This window comes from Macrotis lagotis, chromosome 4, assembly GCF_037893015.1.
Source record: "Macrotis lagotis isolate mMagLag1 chromosome 4, bilby.v1.9.chrom.fasta, whole genome shotgun sequence".
NCBI classification, from domain to species: domain Eukaryota; kingdom Metazoa; phylum Chordata; class Mammalia; order Peramelemorphia; family Peramelidae; genus Macrotis; species Macrotis lagotis.
In genome coordinates, this window is record NC_133661.1 from 196,448,031 (window position 1) to 196,466,574 (window position 18,544).

General features: G+C 35.2%; 1 long non-coding RNA gene across 8 annotated transcripts in view; it reads right to left on the reverse strand.

Annotated features, from left to right (window-relative positions):
* Positions 1-18,544, reverse strand: part of LOC141522010 (uncharacterized) — a 354,724-nt gene that overhangs the window by 64,881 nt on the left and 271,299 nt on the right. For 6 of the 8 annotated variants that reach the window (XR_012478106.1, XR_012478109.1, XR_012478107.1 and 3 more), the window contains 3 exons: positions 12,438-12,510; positions 11,610-11,697; positions 10,167-10,346 (listed from right to left, as the gene is read on the reverse strand). This is a non-coding gene — a long non-coding RNA (uncharacterized LOC141522010). The remainder of the gene's footprint in view (positions 1-10,166; positions 10,347-11,609; positions 11,698-12,437; positions 12,511-18,544) is intronic. The other 2 variants (XR_012478110.1, XR_012478113.1) reach the window with 2 other exon arrangements.

Consider the following 18,544-nt stretch of genomic DNA (forward strand, 5'->3'; position numbering starts at 1 on the left):
AGAGAAGAGGGAACAAAACAGAGACACCATCATGACCTGGATGTAAATCCATCAAAGGTGACCAAGAGAGCAGCCGCAGGTAAGAGCACCTAATGGAAACTTAAAGAGAAGAGTGATTGGCACTGCCAAAGGTTGCAGAGAGGTCAAGAAAGATGAGGATGAGTGAGGATGCAAATTGATAAAAGTCCCTAAGTCTTGACAAAGAAAAAATAAATGGTAACTTTGGAAAGAGTGGTTTCAACTGAGTGATGATATACTCTGGGAAAGAAACACAAAACAGAAGAAGCAATCAGTTACTTGAATTTCAATCTGAGGTTCACTTAGGCAAGTTACTTTATGCTCAGAACTGTTGTGACTGGAAGACAGTGGAAGGAAGGGGAGGAAGATATAACCCCCCCCTTGCCTCCTCCCATATGAAGTCTGAACTTCTGAGTGGAGAGATATAAGAATCCCATGGTTCACATTCAGAAGAGAATAAATGAGTGAGAGTCAAAGATATCTCACTTTTTAATGTGTGATGAATGGACAGCTCCTGTTCTTTAGGGGACAATCCTTTTTGACTAGGGTCCCTAGGAAGATTGGAGGAAAAGACAGGAAGCAACATATAGGGATCAACCAGAAGTTTCCGGTTCCACAAGAGGTCAAAGGGCATGTACCATAGGAAGTGACCAGTACAAAGACTCAGCATCACACATAATCTACAGGATGAGTTGTTACAATGGCATTTATAATTTATAGAATTCTGGAGTATAGTGCAGAATTGCACTATTGGTGCAATAATTATTTAATAACTCGGAACCAATAAGCATTTGAAAAACCATTTTAGATATTTGCTAGCTTTCTGGACCTTGGGCAAATTATTGAAATGCTCTCAGCATGTTTCCTCATTGTCAAAATTAGGATAATAACAATGTTTTATACAGTATTTTTTACAATGCTTTAAATTTTTCAAACTCTTTGCATGTATTATCTCCCTTTATCTTCACCCTGGTAAAGTTGTAGGCACTATTCTTATCCTCATTATGCAGATGAGGAAAGTGAGGCTGAAAGAAGTCAAGTAAGTTGTCTATATGTCATCTAGCTAATGAGTGGCTACAGCAGGATTCAAACTCAAATCTTCCTACACTGAGCCTAGCACTTAAGGAGCTGTAGCATTTGCATCACAGAGTTATTATTAAGATGAAATCAGATAATGTAAGTAAAAGTAAAATGTTTTGCAAACTATATTATACTGAAGAGGAGAAAGAGGGAGAGGAGGAAGAAGAGGAGAAGGAAGAGCAATAGGAGAAGGAGAATGAGGAGCAGAAAAAGAAGGAAGAGGAGGATAAAGAGGAGCAATATATGAAAAGAATACTATCTGAAAGGTAGCATGGTCTAATGGAAAAAAAGATGGCTTCACAATCAAAAAGATTCCTTCCTCCGACATATTTGCTGTGTGGTCTTGGGCAAATCATTTACCCTGTTGGTTTAAGAGGCACATCTCTAAGTTGCAGAGCAGAAGCTAATATGCTTTGGTGGGGGTGGGGGTAGGGGTGAGGGAGGCCTTCATTAAAAGTTTCCTATACCAGAGAAATTACAGTTTACTTTTTAAAAAGGAGAATAAATATAAATATGAATTACCCATTTTCTTTTTTCTTTCATATAAAAAATATACTATTGATGCTTTTTTCTATCACCATAATTTCCTATTATCCTCCCCACCAACTAAATATAACAACAAAGATCTATTGAGTTTTCCAAAGTTGAGGTTAGATACCAAATTTCCAACACAAGTATGTATACTCATCAATAGATATAGAATAACATGGATATGCTCCAGAAAGTCACAGTATTTTCTTGCATTTATTATGACACTAGGAGAGTAGTCAGCAAGTAGCTAAAAGCATCAGTGAAAAACTGATGAATGGTCATTGGTGGTCCTTTTCTTTCGCCAAAAAGGATAACAAACAAGTCACTTGCATGCTGATGATAGTAAATTAAGAGTGAAAATCCATGAGAACAAGAAATAAAGAAAATTCATCTAGAGTTGGAGTTGGAATTCAGTTTCCTCAAATTTATAGCAAGTAGCTGATTTTATTGAGAGAGAGAGAGAGAGAGAGAGAGAGAGAGAGAGAGGCAGAGACTGACAAGAAGGAGATAGACACAGTTACAGAGACAGAGAGAGAGGAAGAGGGAGAACACTAAATGACAATGGGACACTAAAGAGGAAATTTATCTGTTTTTTCATCAGTCCTGCAGGAAAGAGAATCCTACTCTTCTTCATCATTTCTATGCCCGAGTCCTTAGTTCTTTAAATCCTTCTTGCTAATCTTCCTGATGCTAACATTACCATCGGGGATGTGGATATGATGATCTTCCTGAGATTTCTGAATCAGGATCAAAATGAAATATGTAAGGATTAAGGGGATAGCCTTTGATTTTCAAAATTTCCCAGGGCACTTAGAAATAATTCAACAATCATAATAAAAGTTAAGTTTCACTTTCCTTTTACTGAAAAGACAGTCATGTTTAGAATAGCTAAAATTTGAGTTCTTAGATGGTTGTTTAAAAGCTTTTCTGTGAATGGAATAATGGATTGGAAGAAAATGAATAACTTTCTCTTTAACACTAAAAGTTTTATTGGAAGACTAAGAATATTGAATAAAGTTTCACTCCATTTATAGGAAACTTTGGCCAATATTAGCTGAAAATGAATAGATATGGAAAAAAGAAAAATGATTGGAAACAGAATTTGTTAATTCCATCTATATTATCAATGATTGAGAAGCAGAGAATATACTTGGATGGGATCCCTTTTATTATAGGGATTCTTATTATTTTAATCCAGAAAAGTCTCTTCCTATTCTTTTACCTTCTCTAAACTTATTTGAAATGGAATCAACCCTCATTGGTTTAGTTTTTAGAATTCAGAACAAAATGAAACAAATAAGGGATGTCTGGATAACCATCTTCCAAAGAGTCAATTGAAAGAACTTTACATTAGGTTAGAGATTGGGGTAGGGTATGAACTCATGGGCCCTCCAACTCTAAGGGCATGTGATATAACTCAAATTCCTGAGGGTGAATAAAGAATTACACAAAGTCTATATGTTGAATACATGCCATTAAATGTTAATTGAAAATGAGATTGAATAATGATAAACAATTGCTAAATCTCGATTCTATCTCTGCAAAAATCTTCCATATATGTCTTCTTTTCTCCACTCACACAACTACCACCATAGTTCAGGTTTTTGTTGTCTCTCATCTGGATTATTGCAATATCCTTCCACTTACTCTCCAAGATTCAAGTCTCTCCCTAATTCAATCCTTTCTCCACAGAGTTGCTTAACATATCTTTCCAAAGTGAAGACCTCATCATATTCCCATCACTCTCAATAAATTCTACTGGTTTCCTATTGCTTTTGAGATCAATCTAAAAGACTTTTTGGCATTAAAAAAGGTTCTAACCTGGCTTTTTAGTTTTATTAAACATTACTCACCCTTTCTTGCTATTCTCAAACATTACATCAATTATCTCCTTCTCTTTGTACTAGCATTCACCATTGCTGGAATGCTCTTCTTCCTCACTTTTGCCTCTTGGTATCTCTAGTTCCCTTTAAGAGTCAAGTCAAGCTTATCATTCTACATGAGATGTGTTTTTGGTCACCCTAAGAACTAATAAATTTTCTTCCAAGCATGGGAAGAAGGAAAAATGTTTTAGAAGAAGTTCTGTAAAAACAAAAGGCTAAAAACATTGTTTTAAAAATGAATATAAACTTAAAATACATAAAAATAATCATAGTGTTTGTATCAAAAGGAGTAATAGTCTTGCTGTAGTTTTGTCCCTGATAAACTCACATCTAATGCTTTACATTAATGTCTCAGAAGCACATTTTTGGAAGGATCTTGGCCAGATGAAGCACAGCTAGAAGATGATAACAATGGAGATAGGGCTGGCAACCATACAGTAGCAGACTGAAGATCTCAGAGATTTTGAGACTGGAGAGAAGAAGAGATGGGGAAACTAAAATATCTGTCTTCAGATATTTGAAGAGCCCTCATGTGAAAAAAAGAGGTCAGTCAGTTAATAATAATTTATGAAGTGCCTACTAATGGGCAATGTTTTGCTTGACCACAGCAGACAGAATTAGAAGTATTAGGTAGAAATTCAGAGGGTTTGGTGATAAAGCTTTCCCAAAATGAAAGAATTATCTCCAAAAAGGAATGATTTTTCACATCAGAAGAGAACTTCAGGCAGAATATGAATGACCACCCCCCTTAGGAATATTATAGAGGTTGATTTCCTGACCAGATACATTTTTTTTGGACAAAATTGCCTATGAAGTCCCTTCTAATATAATAGGATTCTGTGAATTTGTGGAATCACATCCTATGAATGATCACATATTCCTTATTAAAATTTGAAAATAATAAATTATGTAAATAATACTTTACTTATAAGATCTCCACTCAAAATCAGAATTACAAACAGAACTCCAGATAACTACACTATCACAAAAGAAAAAATAATTTTATGAGTAGGCATTGTAAGACCATAATATATTCTATGAATATTGAGAACAAGTAAGATTAAGATATTTTCTTTCCCATATTTTAAGCACCTCTCCCTTATGCTTATATCCCTTTCATTCTCTCATGCACTCAAAAAAAGGAAATTTAGTTTCAGATTGTCATCTAGAGTAAGCATTAGGGCTGAGAGAATGGATTGAATCTGAATTTGTGTTCTATTTTAAGCCTGTTAGGAAATTATTTTGTTCTATCTGGAAGGCATATACTGAAGCAAAATACTGACTTGTGCCCACTGAGATAGAACTTCACTTGTACTCTCAAAAAGAGAGAGAAAGAGATACAGAGAAACAGAGATAGACACAGAGAGACAGAGACACAGAGTCAGAGAGAGAGAGAGAGAGAGAGAGACAGAGACAGAAACAGAGACACAGAGACACAGAGACAGACACAGAAACAGGGAGAGAAAAAAAATCTTTATAGAAATCAGGTCAAGTTCCAGGGACCACAAACCCAAGTCTTTTCTCATTGTTTCATGTTTGTTCCTCCCTTTATCAAACTAACATTGTTCTAATATGCCAGCCATCAGAAGCCTCATCAATATTGCAAAAAGGATATTTCTATGTACTGATATAGCATCTAAGGATCACCTCTAGTTTCACATTTTCATTTAACAAATCCTGACTCCTCTCCTTCCCAGGAATATCTCACTTTTAAGATGAAAAAACTCAAGAAATGAGAAGCTAGTATACTAAATCTAAATGCTACTATGATTAATTGACCAAATGAGGATAAAATTACTATCTCCTTACTCACAAACTGATTTTCTTTCTGAGTCTTCATTATTTCAATTTTGTATTTTCCCATCTTTTATTTTGAGTTTTACTTTGTGTCATGTTTTGTTAAAAACCAGTTCCTGAGTAGCTATGGCTGAAGAATTTGTTTCCTAGTAGCCAAACTATTAGAAATTATTGTTTCTTTGGTTGGCCAAAAGACATAATTCATCATGTCTCAGAGGCTCTCTTTTTTAATAGAACCTACCAAAGCACATGCTCGATTAACCTAATCTTCAAAAGAATTAGAGATTTAGAACCAGAATGAACTCAGAGGCTATCTTGTTCAGCCTTTTCATTTTTACAGATAGGTAAATTGAGCCCCATTACTAGAGATCACAGAGATCAAAAGACCTGAACTCAACTCTAACTTCACATTTCTTATGTGAGGCTGGGGTCACTCAACCTCTGTTTCAATTTCCTCATCTCTAAAATAAGGATAATAATAGTAAATACCTTCTAGGATAGCTGTGAGGATCAAATGAGATAATATTTATAAAGTGCTTAGTAGAGTGTCTGGCATAGAGTAATCACTATACAAATGCTAATTATTATTAAATAACTGAGGCAAGACTTGAAAATACTCAAACCCAATGTTGGTTCTATTGTGCTATTCTCCAGACTCATCCCTCCATAAAATGGAAGCTTTTCAGTAGGACCTATGTGGAGTGACTCAGAGTCAGTAAAAGAACTGAAAGTATCCCAGGAACAAACACAAACCCCAGTCATTCCTTTTTATGTAACTCTTAATTGTGCCAATAATAATATATTGCAAAAGTTGTTGAACAAAACTATCTTTAGATATGTTACAGACCTACAGAGACCTTATGTTATTGCAGGGGCTTAAAGGATGGAGTTTGGGTGAGGGCTTCAGGCATTAAAGAGAACATAAATCTTAGGATTCTGTCAAACCAAGCTCTCAAAGAATTTAGAGGTTCGGTCATTTAGGCAAGATGGAGGTTACTTATGGGCTGGAGATTGTGGGAAAGGTCAGAAAGGTGAGAAAGACTATGAATAGAAAGGGAAGAAGAGAGTTAAGTAACTAAGAGTACTGGAGAGAAGAGGTGTAGAAGGAGAAAGAAATGAAGAAGGGGCAGCAATAGCCCTAAGGATTAAAGACAAGGGATAACTTCAAAGGGAAGGGAAAGGTTCTTTTAACAACAACATGGTTAAGTTGTTTCAAAACTTCAGGTAAGTAGAAGTTGGGTAATCTTAAATATTGCCTCTTTCTTAGCTAACTCCAAAGTGGTTTCAATTTTTAAAAGGAAATTTGGTATGAAAGGGTTGTGTAATGTGGCCTGCCTACTCACAGGATCTGGGGGGGGGTGGGGAATGTAAACCAGCTGTGATACTGAGGGCTAAAAATCATCTGTTGTCCATATTCAGTAGCTTTTCCCATGGATTTACAAAAAGAATTTTATGATGGATAGTCTGCATCCTAATTATGTAATTACACAGTAGAAAAGAACAGCTGAAGGGAAATCATTTCAGCCTTGTGTCCAATGCCTGCCTAATGTATGTCTCACATAACGACTCAAGTCCTCAACTACACAGTAGACCATAATTTCATTATGAAAGAATGAAATGGTGGCCTTCAGAAGAGGTTGGAATATAGATGGATCAGTCAACAAAGATAAAATTAGAGGTACCCTAAAGCTTCAATCCAAATCTTAACCAATCAAATCAACTCTTTCTTATATCATGATGCACCACAATTTACCATCTTCAGTCAAATACAATAAGCATATATTAAATGTATACTATGCATTAGACAGTTTATCTGTTCCACACCACTCTTATCTATTCATTTCCAATGGACGCAAAAACAAGAAAGAAATGTAAAACCTAAACTCATTAGCTACTAATATTTAGACTCAAAATACCTCCTTTTTAATGAAGATGTGAAGGACTGACAGGCATGTAAAGCTGTCTGTCCCATCACATATAATTTCTATGTCTAACAGTTTTACTCAGTTTTTTTAAAACTTGTAAGAAAATGCTCACTGGGCAGGTAAGGTATATATAGGAATAGATATATCTGAAAAATATTATGATGTAAAAACAAACAGCATGAATAAAATTTTTAAAATAGATATTGAGGCTCAATACACTAAAATTTTGTACATAGATTTGCATAGTTTATACAATGAGGAATCTATCCTAGATCTAGGATTGTCTCACTCAGGAACAAAAGTAATAAGCATATATATACATATGTATATATATATATATATGAGGCTCTCAGCAAATAATTTTTGTCCAATATTGAAATTGTCTCCCATAACTCAGAGAATTTACTATATTTTTTTTTAGATTAAAAGCCTGTACAGGACATTTCTGTTACAACCAGGGAAGTGGTCCCTGAGAGTTCTCTAGCTGTCATTCCAGATCATTCTTGAAAATATGGTGTGTGTGCTCTCACCACTATTCACCAATTGAACAAACTCCTTGTCAATTGTAGGAGTAGGACCCAAAAGTCAAGAAAGCATGTACAAGTCAGGAATTCTTAAAATAGGAACCTAACATTTTTAAAGTACATGGAGGTTCTTCAAATCTCTAAATATATATCCACTATATCATTTTATTCTAATAATTCTATGGAAAATTTAAAACAGCTATTATTGTTCTAATTTTATAAAGAAACTGAGGCTCAAAGAGGTTAGATAATGAATATTGTATAAGCAGTACTACATGTATTATTATCCTTGTGTTGCAAATGGGGAAACTGAGGCTCAGAGAGGTATAACAAATTGTTGATAAATATCAAAGGCAGAATTTAAACTTAAACAAGTCTTGATTCTAAGATCTTAGGCAAGGCACTTAATCTTTTTGGGGACCTTAATTGGTTCATCTATGAAATGGAAGGATCTCTAAATCCTTAGATTCCAATTCTAGATGTGCAGACATTGAGGTGGAAAAGTGGATAAAGTGCTTGAGTCAGAAAGACATGAATTCTAATTTGACTTCAAACATTAACTAGCTGTGTGTTGCTGACTGGGCAAGTCACAGCCTCTGTTTGAGATTCCTTAACAATACAATGAGGATAATAAGAACAGGGTTGAGGATAAAATGAGATAATATTTGTAAAAAGCATTTAGCATGTCTAAGCATAGCTGACATATAGAGGTGTCAAATAAATGTGTTTTTTTTCTCTTCCCATTTTATGGAATTGTTTCTATGAATTTACTTTGTGTAAGTGAAGTTGATTAGAGCAGTTCCCCACCCATCACAGGAAATTTGTTGGACACATTTTTCCTCCTAAAGAGTATAAGACACTTGAACATTATCTATGCCACTATATGAAATGGATATTGCCATTAGAACATAAGTTCCTTGAGAGTAAGAATTGTTTCATTCTTTGTTTTTGTGTCTCCAAATGCCAAGCAGAGGAAATATATATATATATATATATATATATATAATATATATATGCAAATAAGTAAAAAAGAAATATTGATTAGGACTGAACTAGGGTTTCCAGAGGAAAGAGAAGTGCTGATGAGAAAACTCCCCTTACTAGTGCATAGAGAAACACTGTCTACCAGAGAAAGTATAAATAAAGTACCCAGAAGTTGTAAATTGCCTAAGCTGTCAGTCTTGAACTCATTTTCCTGACTCGAAGGTTGCTTTTTTTATCCTTTAGGTTACAATGCCTTGAATACAACACACATTCTGTCTGTCTCTCTCCATATTTGTGTCTTTATGTGTGTGTCTCTCTCTGTATATAGACACACATACAGATATAACACATTATATATGTTCTATATTTATACATTTTATTTAGTTTGTCTATATATATACATATATATATATATAACAAACAGTGAAAATTTCTAATAGCTAGAATTTAAATTTCAATTTAACATTTGCAAAGGCTTCACATATAATAGCTCATTTTAGTACCTACAGAATCCTGTGAGGTAGTTACTACTGTTTTCCTACACTACTATTATTGTAGTTGAGCAAACTGAGGCTAGGAAACAATGAGTGACTTACCCAGGGTCATTTCAGTAATGTAGGAGGCAAGATTTGATGTCTTTCTGACTATAAGGTGAGAAGTCTACCTGTGAAGTCACCTAGCTGCCAAGACTGAAGAAGGTAGGGAAGAGTAGGGAAGGTATGTGAAATAGCTTCCTATAGGATGTGACACATGAGGTTTGTCTTGAATAAACAGGAGACTTCCAAGAGGTAACCTTTAGGAGATCATGTCAGGTAAAGGGAAGAAGTTATTCTTCCAACTCTTTTTGGAGACATGGTGTTTCCTCCCCCCTCCCCTACTCCAATCTTGATATCAATGAGATTCTAGCAAAGCAAACTCCAAAGTTATCATGTGACTTTTCATGGACCTTGTGGCCAAGAACTTATGGGTCTTAGACCCCAAACCTTGAACTCCAATGTATCATGGAGCTACGTGCCAGAGTCATGAGAAGAGGAGGGGCCGTTTGCCAAAAACAACAAGAATGGATTCATTCAAGGGTATCATCTGCCCTTGCCACTTATTCTTTCTAGGGCACAAAATTCAGGAGCCTGAGGGAATAATTGTTGGTTGGGATCCCCCCCCCTCCCCATTCTGACTCTCCTCATTGTCATTCCTTTTCTGTGCTTTGGCTCCTTTCCATTCTACAAGGCTGTTGGTCAGCCAACAAAACTCTCCTTTTCTCACAGACCCCATGGCTCTGCTTACCACAGCAATACGTCTTTCACCACTACAGTATGTGACATGCTTAGGCTTGGAAATGGATTCGGGATTTAGTCCTGGGCCAACTGGTACAAATTGCACAGAACAGCTTGCTCAAACTCTGGGGGGAAAAGATGCTGACTTACTGTAATTGATAAGGTCATTCATTGCTGGATGATCTTCTAGAAGAGGCAAGGGAGCCACTGTGTTTAGTAGAGAACTGGGGACATCAGTCCAAGAAAAATGGCCTCACATTTCACATGACATCCAAGAATTATATCACTCCCTGTAGTCCACCGTGTAATAAGAAGTCTGTAGCTTTCGTTCTGTAAAAAATTATTAATCATTTGCGGCTGAAAAATGAATCAGGGAAGTTAACCTACATTGTCAGGTTTGATTTATCTGGAGGTAAACAACATTCCAGGAGGATTTAGTGGGCCAGTGTTTAGTAAAAGGGTATGTCCAGGTCGTGGCACTACATAGATTGAATGTCCAAACATTGAAAAGCTCTTTTATCATTGGGCTGAATACAAAAATGACAGCCGTCATTTGGTGACCTTAGAATGTCCCAGCTATTTGTAACAGGCTTTCAGTAGTGAATCTAACCTCCCATCCTGCTGGGGTTAAATAAATGGCAAGTTATTTTTCTGATTCTTAGATTAATATTGAGCTGCCCTGGTATAAATATGTTCTTCTGAATAGAACATTAAATTACAATTATTTGGAGGGGCATATGGCAGAGGAAAGCAGGAGTTGAATTTCTGTATTTGTCTGACTATATCTCTTGTCTCTCTCTTTTTCTCATTCTCGTGTCTTTCCATCTCTTTTCCTCTGCTTGAGTACATTCATGTCTCAATGTCTGAGCACACTATTACTATCTATTCAGTCAATAATATTGTCTAGGACTTCACTCATACCAGAATAGTGCCTGCCTTAGTGAGGGAATTTTCTTAGCACAAATTCTAAACTTGAAATTAATATCCAAAGTCCACCTGCCAAAATAAGTCCATTTTTCTTTGGAACTATGATTTATAAACAAAAACAGTTCCTTAATATTGCCAAAGTAATGAACTTTGACTCTCCTTGTAAATTCTTGAAGAATGTGTAAACAATTCTATAAACTATCAGCTCACTTACATATTATCATTGCTTTAGAGAGCTTCATGGATTTCCATTCTCTCACTTAGTAATGAATACTTAGCATGGCCCAATTTCTGAGAAGTCCCCCAAAATGCTTTTCAGTAGACATGGGATTTATGTATAGACTTTTTAATATTTCAAATTCCTTTTTTCTTCTTGTTATAAACCCAAGGGTTTTGACCTGTAGGGAATAATAAAGGCTCATCTTTGACCAAGCCCTAATTGGGGACCTAGTGAGCCTCACTTTTTTTCTCTGGGTCCTGGGAGGGCTATGAGGTCAGATCACCTTCTAGTTTTCTCTGATTCTGCCATTTGATTAGCATTAAACCTAGAATGTTGGAGACATATCTGAGTGCTGTCTAAGCAATTGCCAGATTTCAGAAAAATAAAGGGTACATCTTTTCTCCTTTGGGACGATGCCTTGAAACATGCCTTGAAAGAACTAATACCTCCATGATCCCAATATATAAATGGTTGTTTCTCCAGTATACTGCCAACTCAACTTCTATTTTTCTGGTAATCTTTTTGTGGAAAGATCTATATCTCAAAAACAAACAAAAATTGTTAATAATTGAGCCTTACCAAAATGTAGATTATTTATTTAACAAATTGCAGTAGTAGAGACAGATTAGAATTGTGGTTAAAAAGACATTATAAAAGTAACATATTTGACAATAGGTAGTATAAAGAATCCAACATTTGCTAAAACAATCAGGGTTTGAATGCTTACTCCTTCCTTCTTTATGATACTTTTTCTGCCTTCCTTCCCTAAACTAGTATTTTTTCTTCTGTGAATTATTTATATGTGAGAGTCCTGTCTTACTCATAAAATGTAGCTTCCTTTAGGGGGAACTATTTAATTTTTCTTTTTCTATCTCTAAAACCTAGCACTTTGCTTGTCATACAGTAGGCATCTATAAATGCCTGTTAATTAATGGATTAATTCATTTTGTTTTTAAAGTCCTCCACTCAAACAACTGATTGAATTATGCAATTTTATTCATTTTTATCTGTATTTTTCTTCAGAAATATTTTTTCTGAGGCAGCTAAGTGGTGCAGTGGATAGAGCACTGGCCCTAGAGTCAGGAGGACCTGAGTTCAATTATGGCCTCAGACACTTAATAATTACCTAGCTGTGTGACCTTGGACAAGTCACTTAATCCCACTGCCAAAACAAAAAAAGAAATATTTTTTCTTGGAGAGGAAGGAGTAGTGGCAAGAAAAATCAGTAATAGTTTGTCTATTAGGCAGCACTATTTAATGGAAAAAGTATTGACCTTGGTTTTTATCTTTACTTTGATGCCTACTCTGGCAGAACCATTTTACTTCTATGTGCTTCAGCTTCTTTATCTGAAAAAAAATGAAAATAATAACATTTGTATTTTTAACCTCAGGGACATTGTGAAAAAGTGAATTGACAACTTCTAGCATTCTGTAAATTATAATATGTTGATATCTATGATGCTCAGATGATAATGAACTACAGGTCTGTAGACTGGTACAAAGTGCTGTCTATTCCATACAAAGAGCGTTTATCCCATAGGAAGTACAGGCAATTTCATACAAAATTCAGCCTATTCCATATCATATACAAAGAGAAGCTATCCCAAAATACAATCTATCTCACACAACTTCATAGCATTATATAAATGATGTCAAGATGATCTCTATGATGATAATAAAATGCAGGTCTGTGGAGTGGTTAAAAATATAATTTATTCCATATAAAGAACTATGATTATATATATATATATATATATATATATATACACACACACATATATATATATATATATTATATACAATGAACTCTGGTTACATATATATGGTAAGTAAATTCCTTTGTTAAATGTAAAGCTCTTAGACTTAAATGGTTGTCCAGAACACTGATAGGTTAAGTGATCTAGTCTATATGTGTCAGAGGTAAGACCGGAACCCAGTTCTTTATCCATCCAGACAAACTAAAAATATTCAAGGAGATATGTGTGGTTAATACTTGTAATTTTGAGGACAGATCTCAAAACCTTACATTCAAGGAACAGCTAGGCGGCACAGTAGATAGAGTAACATCCTTGGAGTCAGGAGGACCTGGGTTCAAATTTGGCCTTAATAATTACCCTGCTGCATGACCTTGGACAAGTCATTTAACCCCAGTGCTTTGCAAAAAAAAACACAATTACATTCAGAATTTTCTTTCCAAATTAAAAGTTAAACTTATCCATTATTCCACATTAAAATTACCCATTTGACACTTTGTTCTGACTTTTCACTTTACTATTTGAAAAAAGGGCCAATAGTGGAGAACCATTAAGACAATATTTACTTAGTTTAAAGCCTCCTAAGTCCTTTTTCCCCAAAATATAAGGGTACCTTTTCAAGGTACCATTTTTAGCTATTTTTTAAAGATCTTCCAACCCTATCTCACTTTATGGTAATTTATGCTATCACATGCTAAGTATAATAAATTACTTGAAAGCCAAGCAAAATGCTTTTCCATGGGATGTGAATCCAAAATCACTCAAATTTCCATATTTTGTTCAAAGAAACTTGGAAGTATTTGATAATGACTTTAAAACTTCAGCTATTGGCAATTCATTACCCAGTCTGACTTCCTATAGAGTATTTGGAATTTTTGGCTGATTGTAAGAAAAACAAAAATAGAATCTGGAGCATTCTTCACTTTAAGTGACCCAATTGACTACAATGAGAAATGATCCTATGGGTTAGAATTGTATTTCATACTTTCTAACCTTTCTAGTCAATAGATGATATCATAAATTGATAGCACAGTACAATGCAGTTAGAAATTACATGTTAATGTGTGCTCTATTTTAGAGGGGATATAGAGAATACATTATTAAAACTATGTCTACCCAGAATTACCATAATTTCTGTTTTTATCTGACTAGATTGTCACATGAATGGAGAGGACAGGGTTTGTCTAATATGAAGCTGGACTTTCATTAGTTTTCAAAAGGAGTAAATCACAAAACTTGGGGAAAACTGTCACTTGGAAGAATGATTTTAACTGTCACTTTTAATGTGCTAGTGAAAATCCTAGTTTAATTCAGTCTTGTTCCAAGAAGCTTTTGTAGATATAACTAAAGTCAGATAACATACTACTAAAATAACTTACATATAAAAACATTCAGACCATATACAATTTTCCAGTTTTTGAAAATATAGGGCAGAGAGTGTGGTGTTGTGGAATGAGGGTTAGCTTTGTGGTCAGAAAGACCTAGGTTCAACTCTCATCCTTTACACATATTGGCCTTGGGAACCTTGGAAAAACATTTCAATCAGTCAACAAAGACTTAACCCTCAGTACTCCAAGCAATTCTCTTAAATTGTCAGACCTCATCTGTGGAAAGAATTTCCACAGTGGGGATCCCCACTTCCAGGCATTTTCAGATTCAGATACCCTTCTCCCATTCCTTCATCCACAGTGACCACAGATCACTTCATTCACTATTAGCTTTATTGTATAAGCCATACTCTAAATTGATAATGAGGTTAGTGGCTGCCACTTAGTCCCCAGAGGAAAGTCATCTATAATCCAAAATCTCAAATCAGAGTTGTTTTCTTGAAGCTGGCAGTCAATCTTTTTAATCAAAAAAACAACAAGAATTTTCTCAGGGGAAATAACAGATGTGCCAAAATCCAACTCATGTCCTCTTAGTAAAATAAAGTCTATTCCTATTTGATGCTGACATCAGAGTCATAAGCTCATTAGAATGGTTTATAATGCAGAGGAGTTACTAGGACTTTCTATGTCACAAACTGCATCTAGGTTAGTGGCATAAAGGGCACCCTTAGTTGAGTGGAAAAGGAGGGGAAACAATACACTATATCATCCTAAATACCTAATCAATACAAGGCTACAAGGACTGACTTCAGCAGACTCTCTATTTCACTATTAAACACTATCTAATGCACAAATGAGCATACTAAAGCCAAAGGTAGTTTATATTTTTATTTATTTCATCATTGGGCCAATAAAAGTATAGCCACTCTTCCTAGATATCTAACACAATCTTAGAGAGAGAGGGAGAGAGCAAAGGAGAAAGAGTCCTGTGGAGTGACACCAACTCTAACCAAATATCATGGCAAAATTTTCTAAAACAAATGACAGTAAAGAATTCATGGAGCATGGGCCATGAGGTGGCACAGTAGATAGTGTGCCAGGCCTGGAGTCAGGAAGATGTTCAAATCTGATCTCAGACAACTACTAGCAAATCATTTCATCCTGTTTGCTTCAGTTTTCTTCTCTATAAAATGATCTGGGAAGAAAACTCCAAAGGAGATCACAGAGACAAACACTATTAATAACAACTGAACAACAACAAAAATATGTGGAATTCATCTACTCTAAGTGACCAGAGTGAGTAAGTACCAGAAAATATGGTCTGGATGTTTCTCATTTTCATGTGCTTGAAAATGAATCCTGAATGTGGATTAACCTGAAGTTTCCTCATACCCTACCTCCTCCAAATTCATAATTAGCTTCCAAATTATACAAGGTCATGTTCATCATAAAGTTCTTATGCAATTTTATTTTTTATTTTTTGTTTTTTTCTTACGCAGTTTTAAATTTTAAATTTTCAAATATTCATGAGGAAAGGTATGCTGGATAAACTGGTAAATGTCATTTGATAGCAAATGTCATTTTCTTCTCATAGCTAATACAGACTCTAATTTGTCCAGCTTTGGGACCCCATTCTCATCTAGAGAGTCATTTTTGTTTGACATGGGAGCTAAAAATAATAATATACAATGAAGAATGCTTTTAGCAGAAAGTTGCCAAGAAATCCTTAGCAACCATCAATCCAAAAGTCTATCTCTTCATCTTGACAAAAAAAATCATTAGAATAGTTTATGAAGGCAGAGGTATTAATAGGTCACAAACTGCATCTGGGGTAGTGGCATATAGGGCACCCTTAGTTGAGTATGAGAGGAGGGGGAAACAATATGCTATGTCATTCTCAAGATACATGGTCCCTGGGATAATGCCAAGAAACCACTTTTGTCCCCAAGTTCATCATTCCTTGTTAAATAATAATTTTAAAATATGATTAAAATAATTTGTATATCACCTACTACATGCAGGTACTTTTCAACCAAGAGCTTTATAGATATTCTCTCATTTGATCCTCTCAATAATCCTAGGATGGAGGTAGTATCACCTTCTATAGTTGAGGAAACAGGTAAATAAAGTTGAGAAATTTGCTCATACATCTAGTATCTGAGACCAAATTTGAACACAGATCTTCCTGACTAAAGGTCTAGCACTTCACCCTACAGATCATCTAGCTTCTAAAGGAATATAAGGACTGTCAGTATCTTTTAAATTCAAAGCTCTCTAAATCTGATGCCCTAAGGCAAAGCTAAAATCACTCTCCAATTTGGTTTAGGATGCAAAAATTGAAACTATTCTCAAGAAAAACATAAAAGAATAGGAAAGTTTTAATGAATGACTTTCTATAACAGATGGCCATCTTTATTGTCATATAATTGACTGGCATATAGAGAGAATATAAGATCTTTATGAACTTATTGTTTCTTTATTTTACAAAAGTCATTTAACTTTATAGAGGCAGCTTGCTTCAGGAAAGTATCAGTACATAATTTATATATAGTATATCTCCAGAGATCTAGCCTCTGAGACAAGAAAGAGGCACAGCATGAATTCAGGACTTTCTGACTCTTTAATCACCTCTCTATTCCCGTTGTCGAGCTGCCCCTAACTATTAGGCAGTAAAATAAATATAGCTAAAGGTGGATTTTCTGATGCTGGTATTTCATCCCTCAATATGCTTCTGAATATTCTCAAGGACACAATAAAGCTAAATCATAATTTTAGAGCTCAGAACTTTTAATCAATCAAATATCAGTAGTCATAGTGGTAGTAATCATTGTCATTACATTAATGGTAGTAATTGCAGCAGTAGTAGCAGCAAAGTAATAGTGGTAGTGGTGGTGGTGGTGGTGGTGGTGGAGGATCATTGTTATTGTAGTAGTAGTAATAATAATTGTAGTAATAGCAGTAATTGCTGGCATTTAAATATCATTTTAAGTTTTGTAAAGTGCTTTACAAATATTTCTCATTTGATCCATACCAAATGCTAAAAGGTTGGAGTTATTATTCCTACTTTACAGATAAGAAAACTAATACAAACAGAGGTGAAATGACTTATCCAAGTTCACACAATTAATGTCTGAGGTCAGATTTTAACTTGAATCATCCTGGCATGAGATCCAGCACAATAATCAATGAGCCATTTAGCTAAAGTACATGAACTCCTTGAAGTCTGGGCATAACTCAGTGACTCATACATAGTAAAGGTTTAATAAATATTGATTCAAATAAAAAAAATGTTGAGCATCTACTGCTTTCTAGGAACTAATATAGTTACCATCAAAGATATTAAAGAAATAAAAGACAAAGACTTTGTATAAGCATTGTAGGAGCTTATAATTGAGCTAGAAACACAAACAACAGGTTCTATGAGTTTATTCCTCTTCTTCCAAAATACCGACCACACTTGGACTACACAGCCATTGATGCAACACTCTCTTCCTTTTTTCACCTGTGAGATGGCGTAAGTATTCAAATTCCAACTTTCTACAAAGACATCAGCATAATTTCATAGAATACAGACATATCCATCTGGCTCTAACCTTCACCCACCAGTTGTAGTGAGCAAAGGTATCACGGTATCACAAACTTAAATCTGGGAATAAACTAGAAAGATAATCTAGTCCAATTCCCTCATTTAATAAATGAGAAAACTAAGGCCCAGGGAGATCATAGCATCATAGATCTAGAGTTTTAAAGGAGCTCAGAGGCCATTCAGTTCAGATCAAGAGACTGTGAAGAAAGGTAAAGGATTTAGCTGAGGTCTAAAAGTCATTAGGAATTAGACTCAGTACTTGGACTAAGGTTTACTGACTCTAAACCTTTTGCTCATTCTCTATTCTCTACTGCCCCCCAGTCAGATAGCTTCCACTATCAGCCTCTCTTTTCCTTTCTTCCTTCACCTTTAATTTTACTGCCTGAGTATGTATATGAGGAACTTCTCCTGTCAGAAAAATAGAAGTTTAGCCAAGAGGTAGAACCTTCTGCCATACTTCTATGATATGAAACAGATTCTTTTCTTTCTTTTTTTAAGCGTTTTTTTTTGGCAAGGCAATGTGGTTAAGTGGCTTGCCCAAGGCCACACAGGTAGTAATTATTAAGTGTCTGAGGTTGGATTTGAACTCAGGTACTCCTGACTCCAGGGTCGGTGCTCTATCCACTGTGCCACCTAGCCACCCCTCTTTTATTTCTTAAGCAATAAATCCTCTAAATCCAAAACTCATCAAGTTCTACCCAGTTGCTTCACCT